This window comes from Sceloporus occidentalis, unplaced genomic scaffold (assembly GCF_023333645.1).
Source record: "Sceloporus occidentalis isolate IW3139 unplaced genomic scaffold, rSceOcc1.0.p SCAF_2, whole genome shotgun sequence".
Classification (NCBI taxonomy): Eukaryota; Metazoa; Chordata; class Lepidosauria; order Squamata; family Phrynosomatidae; genus Sceloporus; species Sceloporus occidentalis.
In genome coordinates, this window is record NW_028316982.1 from 263,607,122 (window position 1) to 263,628,211 (window position 21,090).

General features: G+C 41.9%; 1 protein-coding gene and 1 pseudogene across 14 annotated transcripts in view; one reads left to right on the top strand and one right to left on the bottom strand.

Moving 5' to 3' along the window:
- Window positions 1-21,090, top strand: part of DLG2 (discs large MAGUK scaffold protein 2) — a 1,248,672-nt gene that overhangs the window by 541,003 nt on the left and 686,579 nt on the right. The gene's annotated exons all lie outside the window — the stretch shown is intronic.
- LOC149320092 (protein S100-A10 pseudogene) lies at window positions 6,253-6,545 on the bottom strand (annotated as a pseudogene).

Genomic DNA, 21,090 nt, shown 5'->3' on the forward strand with positions numbered 1-21,090 from the left:
CAAGTAAAGAGTGACAGTTGGACTGTAAATATTAGAAGCATTGAATGGATGTTTTCATCTTTTTTTTTTTTAAGGATGCCTCCCAGAATCTCTCAGCCAGCTGTGGCATTATTGGAGTGGGAAGGCGATACTTGCATTTGGGAGCATCGTATACACAACAAAATTATTGATGCTACTCCTGTGTCATTCATATCAAATCAGGAGATGACATGATTCACTGGAAAAGATAGTGATGCTGGAAAAAAGTTGAAAGCAGTAGGAAAAGAGGAATCATGGAATCATAGAGTTGGAAGACACCACAAGGGCCATCCAGTCCAACCCCCACACCATGCAGGAAATCACAATCAAAGCATCCCCAACAGATGGCCATCCAGCCTCTGTTTAAAGACCTTTAAGGAAGGAGACTCCACTACACTCTGAGGGAGTGTGTTCCACTGGTGAATAGCCCTTATTGTCAAGAAATTCCTCCTAATGTTGAGCTGGAATCTCTTTTCCTGCAGTTTGCATCCATTGTTCCTGGGTCCTGTTCTCTGGAGCAGCATAAAACAAGCTTGCTCCTTCCTCAGTATGACACCCCTTCAAATATTTAAACAGGGCTATCATATCACCTCTTAACCTTCTTTTCTCCAGGCTAAACATCCACAGCTCACTAAGGCATTCCTCATAGGACATGGTTTCCAGGCCCTTCACCATTTTAGTCGGCCTCGTTTGGACATGCTCCAGTTTCTTAAAATCCTTTTTGAATTGTGGTGCCCAGAACTGGACACAGTATTCCAAGTGGGGCCCGACCAAAGACTGCATTACAGGTGGATTGATTCAATCAAGGAAGCTGTGATTGTCAGGGTTGCTATGATGAGCAGGACTGATATTGTCTCATGGACATCTGTAGGGTCACCATAAGTTAAAGCCAACTTGGTGGCACAAAACAGCAACGTCTATGGCATTTCTTCTATACTCATCCTTACTTCCTGCTTCCTTACAGGTCTTTCCACCTGCATCATTTCCCTCTCATACTCTCTCTCCCCACAAGTACTTTATTTTTTGCCTCTGTGAGAACCACAAATTCAATCTCTTGTCATTTTGGTAGCTTTATGTGTGTTTTACATTTTTATCATGCCCTTTCTCCAAAGAGCTCAAGGTGACAGGCGTAACTTTCCCTTCTCATTTTTATTTTTTATTGGAGCAGTGAAGTGTTATTACAAAGAAAGAGAAGACAGCAAAGAAGAAAAAATACGTGAAAAGTACATAGCATATGAACACAGGATAGCCATGTATATTAATATAAGCTGGGCATACTTTCAAGAATTCATTTTCTCAAAGATGGTGTCTATAAAATACAAGTTGATGTGTACTAAAGCACTAAGCTCTTCTGGACATGTAACAATAGATGCTGAATATTTATTTTTCCAACCTTGGAATATAAGTCTTTTTTAACAGTAAAAGATACAGGATTCACCCACTCCTCATTTTTATCCTCACAATTTTTATCTTCACTTTTTATTTTATCCTCATAGGGAACATGTCAGAATGAGAGATAGATTTGTGCCTAGCATACTCAGGGAGTTTTGTGGCTAAAATGCTGCAATTTCTTGGTATTATAAAGTTGGAAGACACCCCAAGGGCCATCCAATCCAATCCCATTCAAAGGAATATCCAATCAAAGCACCCTTGACAGATGGCCATCCAGCCTCTGTTTTAAAAATCTCCGAGAGAGAGAGAGAGAGAGAGAGAGAGAGAGAATGTCCACCACACTCTGAGGCAAAATACTCCACTGTCAAACAGTTCTTACCTTCAGAAAATTCTTCCTGATGTTTAGGTAGAATCTCTTTGCCTGTAGTTTGAATCTACTGCTTTATGTCCTAGTCTCTGGAGCAGCAGAAAACAAGCTTGCTCCACCCTCAATATGATGTTCAAATATTGAGATATAGCTATCATGTCACCTTTTACCCTTCTCTTTTCCGGACTAAACATACCCAGCAAAGTAGAAATGTAAAGAACGTACTCTGTGTACGCTCACAGAATGCATACAGTTGACTCAGGCTGCACTCCATGTATGAAACTGTGCCACTCTCAGACCTCCCATTCTGAGCCATTCCAGCTTTCTGTGGTTTACTTTTTGGACAGGTAATTATCACCCTCCTGCATACTCCTCAAACTCTGCTGCTGTCTAGTTTCCATATTTCCATTTTGGTTAGATCTGAATGTTGTGTCTGTGTGAATTGCCATTGTGTATGTGTGATCATACTTTGTATTTAATCTAAACAAAACTCCCTTAGTTCACCTTAACTTGAAGTTCTCCTCAGTTATTACCAGTATATACTGGTGCAAACGGTCCTAAATGTCACCCAGCTGCTTGCAAAAGCTAGCTTCTCCTCAAATTAAAGTAATACTGTTGTATTTGGTGGGAACCACCAGTCCCTCCACCTTTCTTTGGGTAACAAGGGCCAACATGGTGTAATGATTTGAGCATTGGACTTTGCAGATTATTATTTGCACAATCGGGGGGGGGGGTCTTTTATTATCTGTGAACAGTAATGGATGCATCATTTGGTATTAATGGAAACTCCCGTTAATACTAAATCATGAGTCCATTACTATTTACCAATAGGATAAGTGCACAGGTTGTGATACTCTTCCCTTCGATCCTGCGAATGAGATGATTTGATGACAGAAGAAGGACACTTGCCTCCTCCATGTGATAATCTCCTATGACTCCAGAAACCAGGGTTCCAATCCCTGCTCAAATCCTTGCTGAAGCATAAAAATCCACTGGGTGATCTTGGGCAAGTCACAATCTCTTAGCCTTAGAGTATGGCAATGGCAAACCCCCTCTGAAAAATTTGCCAAAAAAAGTATGATAGGTTTGCCTTAGGGTCACCATAAGTAAAAAATAACTTGGAGGCACACAACAACAACAACAACAACAACAAGAGGGGGTGGGGTTCCTATCTGACATCTTCAAATTTTGTAACAAGGGAATTAGTGATATGATGTATACATTCTCCTTGGAAATTGATGACCCCCCCCCCCCCAATTAACCCTTATTGTTTTCTAGAAGTTCTTTTTCTAAGAAATAGTAATTGCAACTGTCAAGAAGTTGCTTCTCTAAAATCTTATCCTACTATGTAATCATGTCATTGGCACAGAGGATGGAAATTCGTCTTCCATTTCTATTCTAGCCTGGTGAAGCTTAAGAAACCTGCTTACTTTTACACTTGAGTGATCTTGCTTAACTCTGCTGAGGCCTTAGGGGTTGTCCATAGGGATTACAACCACGTTGATATAAATGTCTCATGCAGCCAAGGCTTGAGGTTGCCACTCCGATATCCTACAGTGCTATCTGTCTTTAAAATGTCAACTGTTTGTGTATTATTATTATTATTATTATCATCATCCTTTCCCAGTTTGGCGAGTAAAACAGTATTAGGAGTAAAACAAGAAGAGTTGGACCAACTTTGAGCTAGAATATAGAACTGTTTATATCAGCGGTGGTGAAAGTGCAAGCCTCGTTGCTGGGCTGCAACTCACATCAGGCCTAGCTAGTATAGCCAGATATGAGAAATGCTGGGAGTTGCAGTCTAACATTAGCAGGGTCGAGTTTCATGTACCATAAATTATACCTTTACATTTGTTTTAGCTAGGGTGTGGTACGTTGTTCTACTTAACAGTTAATTATTCTAGGTTATTTTAATTTTTTTGGAAGTGTTTGATTCTGTGTATAATGGCTAGCATCCTGATAGTGGCATACTCCGGCATCAGCCAACCTTATCCCTTTGTATGTCTTTTATTTTTGGTTAGTGCGGAGGTTAGTAGTCCCTTTCTCTTTCCAGTGTAGGCTTCACAGCCAGATGCAAAATGTTTACACCGTCCACTGTGACCTGCAGAGGACCTCAGTCAATTATGTAATTGTTTGATGTCTGGCTGCAGGGACATAGCCAGATGCAAACCTCCTCTGCATAAATGTTTTCTTTTAAAAAACAAACCCTGTGATGGGTTCACCTTAGGGTTGCTATAAGGTAGTAATGACTGGAAGGCACACAACAACAACAGCAACAAATAATTTGATATCTTTTGTATTGGCTTTTGGTGCAATGCAATAAAAGGCACTGAACTGATTGGTTTAAGTCAAATTGTAAGCATTACCTGGTGGTTACAGCAGTGATCCCCAAACTTTTTCCTCTTGGGCAACAACCTTAGTGCTCCCAACACCTATCCGAGGATGAGGAAGATGGGGGTCTGTCCCCCACTGCAGAGCTGCTGCTCCCACTTTGTGCAGCAGCCAGCCAGTGACATCTACCTTAGCCACATCAAACTCACCACTGCCTCCTCCTCCACCTCAGCCTCTCATGTGCAAATAGAGCAGTGGCAGTAGCCCAGGTCTCTCTTACACAACCTGGCATTACAGCAAAAGGAAGGCCAACTGCTTGGCTGCTCAGTTGCTGCTCTCAGAGTGTTTGGGTGCAAAGGGAGCAGCAACTGAGCAGCCATTTGAGCAGTGACTGATAAACCTCTCACCCATGTCAGCCTTTGCCACAAGATTGGAATGGGTGAGAGGCTTCCTGGTCACTGTTTCTCCAGCTGCTTGGCTGCTGGTCCCAAGGTGACAGGGAACAAAGGGACAAACTTCTTTCTATCAAGGAAGGACTCTCAGTCCTTCTTTGCTGGGGTAGAGAGGGGTGCAGTTAGCTTCCCACTTTTCTCCCCAGTGAGAATGGACTCTCAGTCCTTCGCTGGAATGAAAAGGAGAACAGCTGGTGTATGTGTAGGGGGTTTATAGAGGCCACAAGCTCTGGACTGGAGACTGGCATGGGAGAGATTGTAACTACAGGACCCACTCTGTATTGAATGACTTTTTCCAAGAATCAACCCCAGATACTCATCCACCTCCTTCCCCAGAGAGGTGCCTTCCCCACACAGCTGCAAGGCTGGTGGTTCCCTTCTCTTTCTTGTGTGCCAAAAAAGCCCCCTTTCCACCTCCTTTTTCATCATCCCTCCTGGTGCCCCTTTTCCCTCGCCACCCCCTGATAAAGCCCATTTTGGAAATCACGAGGTTAGAGGAAGATGGGCCTTTGGCAGTGCTGTGTCTCTGAGTTGTTCTGAAGCCACTGGTATTAGATCCTATCGTAAGCCTCTGTTGATGGCATTTTACGTTGTAAATCATGTTGGCTGAAGCTGAGTCAGACTAAGATAAAATAGCTTAGATTTGCAGATGTATGAATGTGTGTGTGTGTGTGTGTATTGTGTCAAAGTATCTCAGTATGGCAATTATGTGGTTTAAATAACTTATGACTAAAACCCTTTTTTAAATGGGTGTTGGTGCAGTGCTTTCCTCTTGAGATTGTTCAGCTATGAAGAATGGAGCTGGTTGTTCAGCCACATTGACTTTGAGCTTGCAACATAGGAGATTATCAGACAGGGGGAAATTGTTGAAGAAAAAGGCATATTCCCGGCAAAGTTGTGTGATCACTCTTATTCAGGACTTAACCCATGAAGAATAAGACGACATCACTCTTATTCAGGATTTAACCCATGAAGATCCAGGAATGCTCCAGCAACAAACTATCCCTAAATAGTTTTAATATTAGTTGTGCCTTCTGGAGCATGTCCAGCAAGTCAAATGTTTGCAGTGATTGTACATAATATCATTCTGAGCAGTTGATTGGATTTGCTTAGGAGGAATTGGGGCCCTTCTACAGTACATAATTATTGTGGTATGATTCCACTTTAACTGACATAGCTGCATCCTTCGGAATCCTGTAGTTTAGGGACTTGCATTTAATCACTGGAGCTTTCTGGCTGAGAATTCTAAATGACCTTTCTGAAACTGCAGTTCCCGGGAATCCATAGGATGTTGCCATAATAGTTAAAGCAGAATCATAGCCCTATAACTTTACTGTATAAAAAGGCTCCCAACATCATAGATGGAGGCCTGTGGGGAGTTTAGTGTAGCCCCTGAAACTCTTGTGGTTAAGTAGAGGACACATGGGAAGCTTACTTGGTCCTGGCAGTGGCAAAGGGAGCAGACTAGGGACACAAATATTTCAGGAAAAGAATTGAGGGAATGGAAACAGGGAAGAGGGCAGCATTGTGTTAAAATCTGGCCCATCTCCTGGTGGCTAGATCTGAGACTTGGATGTGGTACTTTGAAAAACAAGTGGATTTGGTTCCTAAAGATTCTGGAAGGTTCTTTCTGGGTTAAACTGGCACATCATCATTGCTTTGGAAGAAAGAAGAGAGAGGCTGTGTCCCTCTTCAATATTTCTTCCTGGTCAGCTTCATCTTTTTCATGTGATACTCATTGCAGTCATTGTAAAGGCCAGCAAAGAGGGAGAGATACTCCTCAAAATTGCTCTTTCCATTCTGGCACTCTGAAGTTCTTCATGATACAGCTGATGGCCATGAGGTCTTTCTGGTTTTCCATATAACCAAGGACCACCTTATGCACCAGCTGTCACAGGTCTCCTTTTGTTAGGTAGTTTGCAAATTTTGTGAAATGTAAGTATGATGATTTCCATGGCATGCTCTAGATGGGATGGAATCTTCATGCTGTCGTTAGGATCTGGTCTGTGTCAGGGCAGAGATGGCTTTTCAGGGAGGATGGAGTGATGGCTGGCAGAGAGGCTGACTGACCTCCACAAGACAAGAGTTCCACATGAAATATGGATTAGATGTTGACTCACCCTTCAAGACTTGCAGGAGACCATGTTTAGTTTGTCAACTGCAGAACTGTTATGGATTTCAGCTTCCAGAATCCTGAACCATTGGCCAGGTTAGCTGGGGCTTCTAGAAGTTGGATTCTGAAATCTGAGGAGAATCAAAGATTAGAAAGCACAGGCTTGTCTACATGGTATCAAACAAGCTAGCTTAGAGCATTCTGGAGGGAATGGTGATAACAAGATGCTACTGTTTGCTGCCTGAGGCAGCCACCACACTCTGCCTAATGGTAGGGTTGGCCCTAATCCCAGTACTCAATCACTACACCATGCTGACTAGTTTTTTCAGCTTTATTGTGAGGACTAAATCCATCCAAAAACATAGCGCAAATCATGATATGCTACTGCCTGCCAACTCTTTTCTTCATCTGAAAGGGTCAAGCCCCAGGCTAATGATCACCATTAATTACATTGAAGCAGAGAGCCAGCACTGACTTTCTGAATTGCAGCTCTATTGGCATCCCAACCTGACAGCTCCTCGCTCTTGCTACGCATCTCATTCAAAGCTGGCAAGCCCTTAGTGGCTTAACCAGACAACTGAGCTGGAAGTTAAGTTTGATGGATCTTTACTAGTTAAAACCCAATCACAGCAGAAATCCGTGGCGTTCCTTGTGAAGTAGAATGTGTGACTTATGCACATGAGCCCATAAAGATATCAACGTAACTGTCCTTTTAGATAAAACCTTAGCTGGCATAAGAGTTCAGAAAGCCAAAACCCAACTTGACTTCTCTGCCATTGCCTGTCAACTCTATTGGATACTGTTGGGCATCTAACTGAAAGTAGTCTGAAGTAAAACTTTTAGAATTGCATTAGCATTAAATGGGTAAGCAGGCACAAACATATCCAAGAACACTGAACATTAGCTGAACCGAAGTGCCTTGAACAGAGATAGGAAGAATAAAAAGAGAAGGGAACTGAATGATATACTGAAAAAATAAAGTGCTGAAACAGTGCAAAAAATAAGCAAAGGCAATGAATTGGTTTTGTTTGTTTGTTTGTTTTGGTGAATGCATATATATACATGTTCATACAGACCAGACTATACTTTGTTCCAAGAACCGGTTTTCTTGTGAATATGTCCCATACAGCTCTGGTTCTTATGTCTAGCTCATTCTGTTTTTTGTCTAATGTTTTTATGATTGGGAGGAGGGTTGGGATATGGGGTTATCTTTTTTAATTGTAATCTTAACTGTATGGTGTTTTATTGCTTTATTTGTTGTAATCCGCTTTGATTCCTCTGCAAAAAAGCGGAATATAAATTATTATTATTATTATTATTATTATTATTATTATCATGGAGGTAATATATGGATATATGTGTGCATAGTGTATATATATGTGCATGGTGTATATATGCTCATATAACCCTTTCATGTTGTTGGTTTGACCCAGTGAGAAAAGATTCAGGAAGGAGCTTTACTTACCAGTTCAATTGGATGGGGTTGGGGAGAGAGAGAGAGAGAGAGAGAGAGAGAGAGAGAGAGAGAGACCAAGGGTGCATCTACACTGTTGAAATAATGCAGTTTGACATCACCTTTAACTGCCATGGCTCCATCCTAGAGAACCCTGGGATTTGTACATAAAGAGATCTTGTAGCACCTTTCAGACTAAGAGGCTATACAGATTGGCATAAAGAGCTGGAATTGGGGTGGAATGGGATTGTGATGACTGCCCACCCCAATTCCACCCTGATGCTGCCATCATGCCGCCCACCCAGATGGCAGGCAGCATCACCCCATTTCTGCGCTGCAGCCTTTAGAGACACTGCGTCGAAGAAATGGGGAAACACTGCTGCTGCTGTGGCAAGGGCGTCTTTGCTGGCTCTAAAAAGAACAGCTTTCTGCTGCTTTTTTTGGAGCTGGTAAATCGCCAGATCAGGGCTGCAATGTGTAGTTGCTGGAGCCCCAATCTGGCACACAAAGGGGCAGCATGATGGGGCTGTCTGTTTAGGCCAGGGGTAGGCAACCTTTCTGACCCAGGGGCCGGGTTGCTGTCCCTCAGACAACTGGGGGGCCGAAGCCAAAAAATAAATAATTAATTTTTTTAAATAAATAAATAAACCAGGACAAATCTAGGACAAAAATTTCAAATGGAGGACACTTTTATTAAAAATGGAGGACACGCTAAAAAATTTGCTGATTTTTTAAAAAATGTTAATATAAATGCATGTTTCTATAGACAATTGCTCCCCTTGCCTGCCGCTTGCCCCCCCTTGCCCACCTCCTCCTGATAGGCCAAAGGCCCCACGCCCTCACGCGAGAGGCCAAAGGCTCCGGCAGCAATCAGCGGCAGGACCGGGCTGGGGCCGGTCCCAGGGCCTTGCCGGGCTGCATCCGGCCCGCAGGCTGCAGGTTGCCTACCCCTGGTTTAGGCCCTTACTTAAAGAAAGTAGTTGGCAGCATGAACTTTTGTAGACATCAGCCTACTTCCTCAGGTGCTTTTTCTGGGACTGTAGTTTTGTGAGGCACAAGCACTCTTTGGCAGAGAAGACTGAAGCCCTTGCAAAACATACAAATTCCAGGATTCCATAGGAAGGAGCTACAGCACTTAAAGTGGTACCAAACTACATTATTTCTACAATGTAGATGCACCCTAGGCCGGAAGAGAGAGAGAGAAAAAGAAAAAGGAAGGAAGGAAGGAAGGAAGGAAGGAAGGAAGAGCACTGGAAGGGACAGAAACTGTGTTTGTCCGGGATAAAATTGTTGCCCTTGGCCTGTTCCGCACGGGTGTAAAGTATGTCCCCAGGACGTACTAGGTTTAGGAAAGGGCGTCCTTTACGCACGCTGCTAACCCTAGTACGTCCTGGGGATGTACAAAATGGCGGCACCCATTCTGCATGAGTGCCGCCATCTTGACGTTGCAGACGCATAGCGTCCACACGTCCCGCAACAGAAGTGACATTGTGAGTGCACCATTGGGCACTACGGCACCACTTCCGGGGCCCAAAAAGAAGCTGGTTTGACCGCTGCGCTTCCCGGACGCAGCAACCAGCAGCGCCGGCAGACCACCATTTTCAGGTGGTCTGTAATGCACCCTTATTACTTAAATTAGGGTGCTTGAGGTTCCCTGCAATAATTGTTGAACCACATGATTTCTGCATGTAAGTCCTGTGGCAGTGCTTGCAGACTTTTGGGAGGCTGTGCTGGTTTCTGTAAAAAATCTGCAGTATTATTGCTTCTTTCTTTTTCAGAAAATTGAATATATTTGCAAATTGCTTATACCCATAATTGTGTTTGCAATGTTTATTTTATAAAGTGGCCTCATAGAAAGAGAAAAAGAGAGGAGGGTGGCACCCAAAGATAGGAACCCAAGAGAAATACAACTAATTTGATTTTGTGATATCCACACTATTCTCCGTCTTTTAGGGATGAAATCATTGCTTCATTCATGCTTACATGCAAGAACGAAGTAACAGGCTTCTCCCTACTGGGAGAAGATCATGAGAGCTTTTGCATATTGTCTAATTATTATTTTTTCTCATTTTGTGCAAATTTAGTTTGCACAAAACACATGAGAAGCCTTTCCCCCTGAAGAAAGACTTTGGAACATAGTACACAGTTTTCCAAGCTGTGTTGCAGTTCTACTAGGGAGCAATATAACATGCACACTCAACACATACTCAACAATCCCATCAAGCTAAGCTGTCAAGCTAAGCATGGGTATGAGGAGACATAGCATACAACCTAGGGACATCCAGGTAGATGGAATGGTCTCCATCAGGCTAGAGATTCTTCGGAATTCTTTATACTTTTACTTTGTATGCTTGGCTGCTATCAATCCCTTATTTCTTTGCCACCCAGTCTATCTTTCCTCCTTCCAGTATGGCTGGTCATAGCTATAATAATTCAGTAGATCTGCCTCTGCTGCTCTTTCAGTGTTGTGGCAAATATTTTCTCTGTGCGGATAGTCTTTTTTAATATGATCAGTAAGTTTTCCATTAGCTATCTTCCATGGTCTGCTTGGCTTTATTCTCCCATAGGTCTTCCATAGTTAGCTTTCTTACTCCAATACCCTCCTGGATTGAGAAAATGTGGCTTCAGTTATTCATGCTCTAATTATTTCAGGGCTGCATTACAGCCATGCATTCCATGTGAGTTTACCATTGAAGACAGAGTGGAAGTTACAAATGGCAAAAAATAGGATGGCCAGATTATGTGAGGCAGCTAAATGTAATCATATGACTCTTATAGTTAATACACCTCACTGCCTGCCTGTGAGGTATTGAACTAAGTTCAAGGTTTTGGTATCTGTGTGATTTGAAACTTAAGTAATTATAAGAGTTCTTATTTCAGTACTGCTCAACCTGTGTTTTAAGGCTGACTAGGGAGGCAGAGTTTGTGATCTCACACAGGCTATGGCATGTGAACCCAAATTTGCAAAAGAAGTTGTAGCAGAAGCTTTTGTAGACTTGGTGTAGAGATGTATAGACCAAGTCTATGAAATTTTATGCTACAACATCTTTCGCACAGTTAGTGTCAAAGATGCTACAGGATCCCTTTGCACACATGCCTCTGAATGTTAATTCAATTTCAGGACATCTTGGTCATGGCACCCCAATTAAATTTAGCCTATGAAGAAATATGGTTGGCTCCCATGATGATGACTTTCTGGTAATGATGAAAAGCAAATAAATGAAAAGTGTTACCTCACCCATTTTGTAAAAGCTACTTTTTCAGCAATTGCCCAAGGCTCTCAAAAGATGAGAGCTGTAAGGTAGTAGTGTCATCCAACCTCAAACTCCAACTTATTAGTGCTTCAGAGTCACATCAAACTTCCAAGACACTAGCACTTTAGGAGAGAAAGTAGCTCGACCCATCATGCCCTCCAGCATTTCACAAATGGAAAAAAAGAACATGTATAGCCAACCCAGATCAGAGTGTTCTTCAGATGGTGAAAATTATGGATGAGAAAGAACACACAAGCGGGAGAGATTGCAGCAGTTTACTTTTGCCTGAGCCTACCGGGAAGGCCAGATTTCCACACCCTCGTCTCCTCTGTCCCTTACTAAGTTGGATGCAAACTACTTGTGCACTTTGAACTCAGTTTGCGGCAGTTGAATTAAGCAGAGGACAAAGGGGTGAAATGGGAGGAAGAGAAAGGACCTGGTACATTTCAAAAGCAGCTTAAAAAGTGGAAGGACAGAGGGTTTCTCAGGATTGTCCCTGCCAAACTGGGAAAGTTTGAGAGTGTGACCCTTTCCATGCCATACTAGCTGAGATCATTTTTATACAAAGGGCCATTCAAGAATGTTACTCCTCTCTCTTTTTCTCTCCCCACCCCATCCAGTCGTTCCTATTATCTGAGAGAATACAGTCCACATCACCATCAGGTTTTACTGAACATGTAGACAGGGCCTCCATTCTGAGCACTCTTGCATGTTTATTTGTGTATCTATTGTTTGCTCTTGAAAACAGTTAAGAAAGCTTGCTGGGATATTGGCAGCTTTGGTCCTTCACTTGCTTTCAGACCTTCCTTTCTGTTCCTTATGGATGTGATTTTCCTTTTCTTTAGTGCTGGCAAGAGGAGGGTGGTTCTGTAAAGCTTGCTCCTAAGCTCCCACTTCGATGTCCTCAAGTGTTGGTCATGACCCATGCCCGCGATGGTTCAATGGTAGTCTTGTATGCCCACAGGCACTTCTGCACAGCTGTGTATCTGCAAGTGCAAATATTCCATCCGTAATCAGCAAATCTTATTTGGGGGACATAATAGAAGTCAACTGAAAATGCTTAATGCTGCTTTGTCGAGGATTAAAAAAAATCCTTGACTACCACTATGGCAATTGCTTTCTCTATCCATCCCCCCCTCCAAATCAACCGTTGTCCACACTTGAAGTTTCAAAATATTACTTTTGGAACTAGAATTCCCAGAATTCTCATCCCAAATGTATCCATACTGTGATACAAAAAAGTAACATATCCAAGTTTTGCTCTGTATTGAGTACTGACCAAAATGTGGTAGGGTTTTAGAGCTACAGTACTTCCTAGATTTGGAATGCATTCTGCAAGAACAAACCCTTTGAATAATGGCATATGAGTGATCTTGTTATCTTGGGATGCCTTTAAATTCCAGTAGGATGAAGATATACAATAATTTTGTTGGAGAATAAAGTGGGAGAGGGTATTTGAAAGATATTTGCTACTTATAAAATATCAGGAAGAGCTTTTTTAAGCTGTAAGAGTGGTTTGACAGTGGGATAGATTGCCCTGGAAGATGGAGGACTCTCCATCTTTCAACAGAGGTTGGATGAGCATCCTTCAGGAGTGATTTAGTTCTGTATTTTGCATGACAGGGAGTTGGACTGGATGGCCCTTTTGGTCCCTTCCAGCTCTAAGATTCTATGTTTCTGTGATAGTATTCTCATTTGTCCTTTCTGGAAAATAGTTTTGGTAGGCTTTTTCATTCTTTTAGGAAACTAGGAAATTTATTTGACCAGAGGGAGATGTCACTAAAAAAAGAAAGATAGAAGAGTACCCATCACAAGAAGAGGTGCCTCTCTTAAGGGTGATTCACACTGTGAAAATAACCCAGTATGAATCTGGATTAAATCTCCATTGTTCACACACATCATGAATGCACCCAATTAAGTTGGGAGGGGGCTGCAATAACCCCCACTTAATCCAGGATAATTGATATCAGGGTTTTCCCTGAATTTTTTTTTTAACATCTACATTCTTGGTAGTGTAACTAACTATGTGAATAGACCTGAATAGACCCAGGATAAAATGCTGCATACCAGAAAAGGGGTTCTAAATGCATTCACATCATTGACTCCATCTTTATTAGAATGCTTGCACATGTGAACAAACAAACTCATAGAGATGTGCAGTGATAAGGATCGATGCAGTTTGATAGCATGAATAACAAACCTGTAATGCATGAGTGAGATGATTCGCATCATTGCCCTAAAAAAAAAGACATCTGAATGACCCCTTAATTTACTTTGGGACTTCTTCATTGCTGTTGACCTCCTCACTTGGTTTTTCCTAAAAGGTACTAATTGCTGCTTTCAAATCCATTGTGGCTTGTTGAATACAAACTTTTGAATTTTGTCGAGAATTCAAGAGAGCCATTAGGATTGTTGGTTTCCTGCCATTGACATCAGGAGAGATGTCCTTGTGTGAATAGGGTTGTGTATTCAAGTATCTCAGAATGACTCTCTTGGATTTTGCTGACGCTCAGATGCTTTCCCTTGCCATCAAAACACATGCTAAGTAGCGGATGAGACTTTACTCATGATTCTTCTATTTAAAATTCAAAATTGATTCTATTTTGGAGGGAAGAAGCGGAAGAGTGTATGTGCCTGCATGAGCCAGATGTGCTTCTGTGCTATTCTTAGCTCCATCACAGCTTTCCTTTGTGGTTTTAGATGCTGAAGAAGCTGATGCCACCAGAGTGTCTTATATTACTTAATGCACATTTCTAGTTCTGTGCACATCATTAAAGATACATTTCCCCCTTGGTTTATAGCACTGAGGGCAATATATATATATATGAAGGGCCATGTTGTCCCATAATAGCCAGTCTCGATGTTGAGATCTCCAAGCTCCCCTTTCTCTCCTTCCCACAACCCTCTGATGGGAATGTGGGAAAGGGCTTTCTTGGTGGCTGCTCTCATGCTTTGAAAGCTTATGCTATGATGCACCATTAGTTTCAAAGATGTTACAAATCCCTTTGCATCAATCTAATTGTGAGAGCAGAAGCTAAGGGGATGAAGGTATGGATTAAAAACAAACAACACATAAAAAACAACAAATTTTATAATTTCTTGGAAGGGGTTATGATAGAAGGAGTTTCCACCATCTGTGTTGTGTGTGTGCATGAATGCGTGCATGTGCCTTCAGATCACCTATCGACTTATGGTAACTGCATTAATTTCATAGAGTTTTCTTAGGCAAAGAATACTCAGAGTTGGTTTCCTTCCATTGAAATGTATTCTATAGGACCTGGTATTCATTGGCAGTCTCATCCAAGTACTAACCAGGGCTGACCATGCTTAGCTTCCAAGATCAGATGGGACCTGGTGCCTTTAGGGTGTTTAGACTCTATATGTGGATACTATTCCAGATAACCTGCTCCATGATATGTGTCCCTTGATTCTATTATAGAAGAGGCTCTTTATGTTTTCTCACTGACTCTGTGTATCATCTTCCACCCTGCAACATGAGTTTGAATCCAGACTTTTTAAGTCCTATGTTTTAAAAAGTCAAACTGATATGAATATTTTATTGTGCTGGATTTCATGCAGTCATGGAAAGAAGAAAGGGTCTCTATTGAATGATTATTGCATTTATGTGTCATTCACAATTACACAAAGCACCAGGGATCAATATAATAGCAGGATTGGAGTGTTTAGGTTTGCTTGGATGTGTCCTTGTTCTTGGATATGTCTGTTTTTTTAACCAATGTGTCTGGTTTGCTAGTTATAGACTTTCCTAGAGAGGAGAGGCCAGGCATGACTCACCCATTGATTCATGCCCAGGTTACTTCATGGTTGGATTATTGCTTTGTTCTTTCCTTGGCATTTTCTTTGCTGGTTGGTTTGTTTGGCATAAATACTACCTTTCTTGTGGAACTGGACCTCTAGGTAGTGAGCATGACTAAACAGAAAGATATAGCCATGTTAGTCTGGAAAATCAGTATGCAAAGGGATCTTGCAACACCTTTGACACTAGCTGAAAGACAGAAGTTGGTAGCATGAGCTTTCATAGACTTGAGCCTTCTTCGTTATCCTACTGTTATCAGTAGGCTAAGGAAGAGGGCTTAAGTCTATGAAAGCCCATGCCATCAACTTCTATCTTTTAGTTAGCCTCAAAGGTTCTGCAAGATCCCTTTGCATAATGACTAAACACAGATGCATATAGAAAGCAGACACCAAGTTATAATGTTAAAACACTCTTAAGCAAGTTTTAAGATTGAAACACAATGGGATTAAAAAGCACATCAGTTAGAGAAAAAGAAATGGAACGTATGCAAAGTATGATTATGTGCCATTCATAATGCTTTTGTGCAAAATACAAAGGTTTGTGCACAAATGATTTTTTTCCAGAAAAAAATCATAGGGGTTAAAAAAACCCATTGTAAAATATATGGAAACCTCTTGTTCCATGTCACGATGTGTCAGTGTGTGGACATTCATTACACCCCTATGCTTGTATTTGCACTTAGTCAAGATGATTGAGTCAAATGATTACTTTCCAGTTTTCCAATATCATTCATCAGGACTTTTCCCCTCTTCTCTTGTGAAATAGAGACCATCAGTGGATTTCTATCCGCCTCTTAATGATCAGGAGGTTAAGAGTATGATGTGTAGTGGTTAGATTGTTGGATGTAGTGGTGAAAGACTCAGGTTGCATTCCTGCTCTGAGCCACAAAACCCACTATGTGGCATTTTCTCAACTGACCTACCTGAGGATAAAATGGAGAGGAATGTAACCTATGTCCAATCATTGATAGAAAGGTAGGATATAGATAGAACTAACAATAAAGATTAATTCTTCAGTCCCTCCATGCATTAAATAGGATGTCTCTAAAAAGTGTATTTCTTTCAGCAAATAGTAACTACAGCCAGACCACCTCATTTGTAATTTAGGGCAACAAGGTACAAAGTAGGACTGGGGCTGCTAATGGAGGTTGCGTTCAAGAGTCCCTTGAAAATGGCATTGGCCAACCAACATGGCGAGTATGTTGTATCAGTCAAGGGCATGGAAAGCCACAGTGGTCCAGAAGCAGGCAGAAAAGCAAGCATGACAGAACAGGTCTGCAGTGCCTCTGGCTCCTGCAAGCTGTTGATGCTACAGCTATGTCCAGCTGAGCTTGATCATGAAAAGGCAGATTTGATGCTAGAAGGTGGGCCTTGTGTCCCCTGATAAAGATAGCTTCAGAAAGAGATTAGACTCCTTTTAGCGAGGGTGTGCCTAAGTGTGTATTTACTGTGTTAGGTATAGTGGGACCTCCATGTACAGGGACAGTAGAATCATTGAATCATAGAGTTGGAAGAGACCACAAGGGCCATCCAGTCCACTCCCCTGCCATGCAGGAAGACACAATCAAAGCACTTCTGACAAATGCCCATCTAGCATCTGTTTAAAAACCTCCAAAGAAGGAGACTCCACCACTCTCCAAGGCAGCATATTCCACAGTTGAACAACTCTGACTGTCAGGAAGTTCTCCCTAACGTTTAGGTGGAATCTCTTTTCCTCAAGCTTGAATCCATTGCTCCATGCCCTAGTCTCGGGAACAGCAGAAAACAAGCTTGCTCCACCAGCAATATGGCATCCCTTCAAATATTTAAACATGGCTGTCATGTCGCCCCTTAACATTTTCTTCTCCAGGCTAAACATTCCCAGTTCCCTAAGCCACTCCTCATAGGGCTTGGTATCCAGACTTTTCACCATCTTGGTTGCCCTCCACTGTTCATGCTCCAGCTTGTCCATATACTTCTTGAATTGTGATGTCCAGAACTCATTCCAGGTGAGGTCTGACCAAAGACAATAAACATCATGTCTATCCTCTTGCCTGTTATCCTTCCTGCAAGGTTTCAGAGCTACCTGCTAGAAGGTAGAATAGGCAAAATAATCTACTTCTGCTGAAACAGGCAAAATCACTGAAGGAGTCAAAATGCATCAATTACAGAGCCAGCCAGCCAGCTAGCTAAGCATAATCTCTCCCCAGATACCCCATTCTATTCCCATTCTCTACTAGTTTCCATTTTTCTGTCACAACTGTCAAGTCTACACAGTACAGTGAAGTGGTGGCTAGTAGTTTCCATGTCAGTAGAGTGGTACAACTGTTCCAGGTTTTCTGCCAGCCTTTAAAAGAAGTCATTTGGGTGCTGAAATCTATTCCCAAATAGGCCTAGCGATCTTGGAACTTCTTTTGAAGCTAACCAAAACTTGGCATGGATTTATGGTTCCACTGACAAGGAAGACACCATCCACCACTGCTTTAGGGAAACAGGAGACTAGGTGCACCTTTTGTCTGCACCAGCATGGTTTTGATTATGCTTTAATGTAGGTTCAGTATGTTCAGCTGAACGGATCTTTGGTACCATGACTGGAAAAAGCAACTCAGCCTGACATCTTGAAGAGTTGTGCCAGGACAACGGGGCCAGACACTGTGTTATGGGTTAAAATATGGCCACAATTTTAATGTACTTACAGATATCATAAATCAGTCATAAATCAAATGCATATGGTGATAATATTGTTTGCTGGTAACAAAGTGCTGAGGGCACATAAAGTCCAATGGTTCTATGCTCATCAAATGGTCAAGCATGATTGCCAGCCACCTGCCTGGTAAAAATCTGTGCTAGTCAATCTGTGTGAATATCACTAACTGCGGTCACCATCATCTACCTGAACTACAGGTCACACACCACCACCAAGCTTACCTCCAAGAGGTTATCTGCCAGACAGTAGCTGGCTTCCATATGTGCAGGCATATATATGCCTCAAAAATCTTGTTCAAAATCTTGTGCAATTTCAGATCCTGTGAGATTTCCTTTGATCTGGCATAGGATCTTGTTCAATGTCTCTCAATAGTGGCACCATAATGAGACTTTGAGCTGCATGGACTCTAAGCAGCCACCCAGGAGATGCCCAGCTCAACAGTACTCCATCAGGTAGCATCGGGGTAAGTCATGTGCAGCCAGTCAGGTGTAGATGAGGTTTAGATAAGGTTAGGCAACCTGTTCCCTTCCAGATACTGTGGGCTATACATGCTATTAGCCCAAAGCTTCATGTGTAATGGTCAGGGATTATGGAAGCCGAAGTCAGGAACATCTAGAGAGCCTCAGATTTTGTACTGTGATAGACCAATGAACCGATATTGGTATAAGGTTCATATGTTCATTCCCAGCTCACTTCTTTTTTAAAAAATGCACAACCCTAATAACCCCAAAATGTTGTGCAATTTTTCCTGGCTTTGATCATGTGCTACTTTTATTTCTCCCACAGCCAGCTCATTTACTTCCCGTTTCTTTTGATTTTCCTCTCTCTCCTATTTTTCTCTATGCCTCCCTGTAATGCTGTGTGGGCAGGTGAATTCCAGCTTTTCATTAATGTCACCCACACAGAGACTGTTCCCCTTCCCTACTCCATGTCTCTGGAGTGGTGTGATGCACAGTGGGTGATGTGTGGAGTGTGATTTTTCATGCTCTGACACGCAGAACTGCCACCTCTAATTGGTATAAGCCTGGCAACGCAAGTAGGGGCTGGCTCTACATCTGAGCACAGTGCTGCCGGCTTTGCTGAGCTTTCCTTCTGAGCTCATTGCAACAGTTTCTACTGTAATGGCATCTCCTGTATTCAGTCAAATAATCTAGCATTGATCTTATCCAATGTTTGTAGGCATGGACTCCAAAAGTGGGAGACAGGGGGTATGTAGGGAGAGAGGTGGGATATAATTATTCTCATTCTCATTCTCATTATTATCTAGCCCCTCAAGAATAGGCTAGGGGTTGCTGAGCTCCTCCCCAAATGATCTAGCAAAAATGGACCACCAAAACCTCTATGGAGTTGAGCCTTTTGAGGCATTTATCAGAAATGTCCTAAATGATCAAGCCCAAAGAAATATTAAGATAGTGATTGTTGTTGAATCTTCCCAGGAATATAGCAATAGCAAGTACATTTGAGTACTGCTTATCAGTGCACTTAAGTACCCCCTAAGTGGTTTACAATGTGTAAGCTAATTGTCCCCAACAAGCTGGGGACTGATTTTAGCAACCTCAGAAAGATGCCAGACTGAGTCGACCTGGAGCCCCTGGCTGGTATTGAACTCTCACAACCTTGTGGTTTGTGAGTGAGTGCTGCACTATAGGCATTTAACCACTGCACCACTAGGGCTCCAGGAATAATGAAGGCTGCCTGCCATCTACCATAAGTACACTTCCTTGGAGATAAGATGGAGGGCATTTCTAAGTACGCTTTGTGCTTGTAAGAGTCTTCATTTTGAAGGATTTTTCATTGATAATGGATGGGGAAAGTATTATGCTCTCCCCTTCAAATAGCTTCAAAGAGACAAAATTATTAACAACCAGCCTGCCAAGTTTGACCTCCCCTCCCCTGTTTAAAAATTGTGCCAGAGTATGTTTGCAAGATGTCAACTTTCTACACTACCCAGCTTTCACAACCACACATAGAAAACTACAGAATAATGTGATTTCACCATAAGTCCCAATTTGGAGGGCACCTTAGTACTTTCTAAGCATCCAGGATTCCCTAGGGTGAAGCCACAATTATTAAAGTTCTGTTAGAAAGCTCAGCTGTGCCACTCACAAGCCAGGACTAGAACATTTTAATTTGCAGAACCTTTAAAGAAGGATTGAAGATGACAGAACATCTCCCATCAATTGGAGAAAATATGTAAAAACTATGTTGGAAAATCTGCAGGAATGTCTTTGTTGGGGAAAAAACCTCTCAGGTCTGTAGTAAAAAGGTGAATGGGTTATGGGATGTGTAGACTTCAATGCATCCCAAACCCAATTATCTCTCTTCTCCATGTCCCTACAAGATGTAGGGGAAGGGTTGTTAAAGATTTTGTAAGGCAATAATGTGGGGAACTGCTCACAACAAGAGGGCTGAATTCAGTGTCAAAGAAACTGTTAGTGAAGGACATTCCAGTCTTGGGTAAGACAAAAGCATAGGAGGAAAAATACCAGGATATTGTAATCTGAAATTCTTGCTCCTTAGGAAATTCATCAGTATTGTGGAATGTGAGGAAAATCATACAAAAGTTCATCAAATGATCACATCATAGAAAAGGGAGTGTGGCCACATGTGGAACCACACAGAGTCATATTGGGACCCTAATTTTGGCCTTGCAGCCTAAGGGTCAAGATGGCTGTTTTAAGTCCACATATTGGTCATATAATATGTATAATATATATATTTTTTAAAAAATAATTGTTAGTGATTTGACATATAAGTTAACAAAGTTGCTAAAAAACAAAACTAAACCAAACAAATTAAATATGCAAAAGAAAACACACAAAAGCCTGGACATAAAATGCATTCCCACCACCTCACATCTTTAACATCCAACCACCCCAACACAAACCACCAAGTTACATTTAAAAATGACTTCCCACTTCCTATCCTTTGGTCTGTTTTATCAATTTCTTACATTTCCACTTAAATTAAATATCCAAATTACAGATTATCTGTATAATATTGTTCTGGTAGCAACAAAGCCTCTACTACTGACCATCAGAAGTGGCATAACATTTCAGAGCTTTCCACTGCTGGGGAATTAGATGGTTTTCAGTCCAGCTTCTGTGTGTAGAAGGGAAGTTGTGTTAGTTTGGCTGAAATCAGGGCCTCAGAAAGGATGGGGAGTACTGGGGTGCAGGAAAGCTAAAAGCTGGGATGCTGAAAAGCA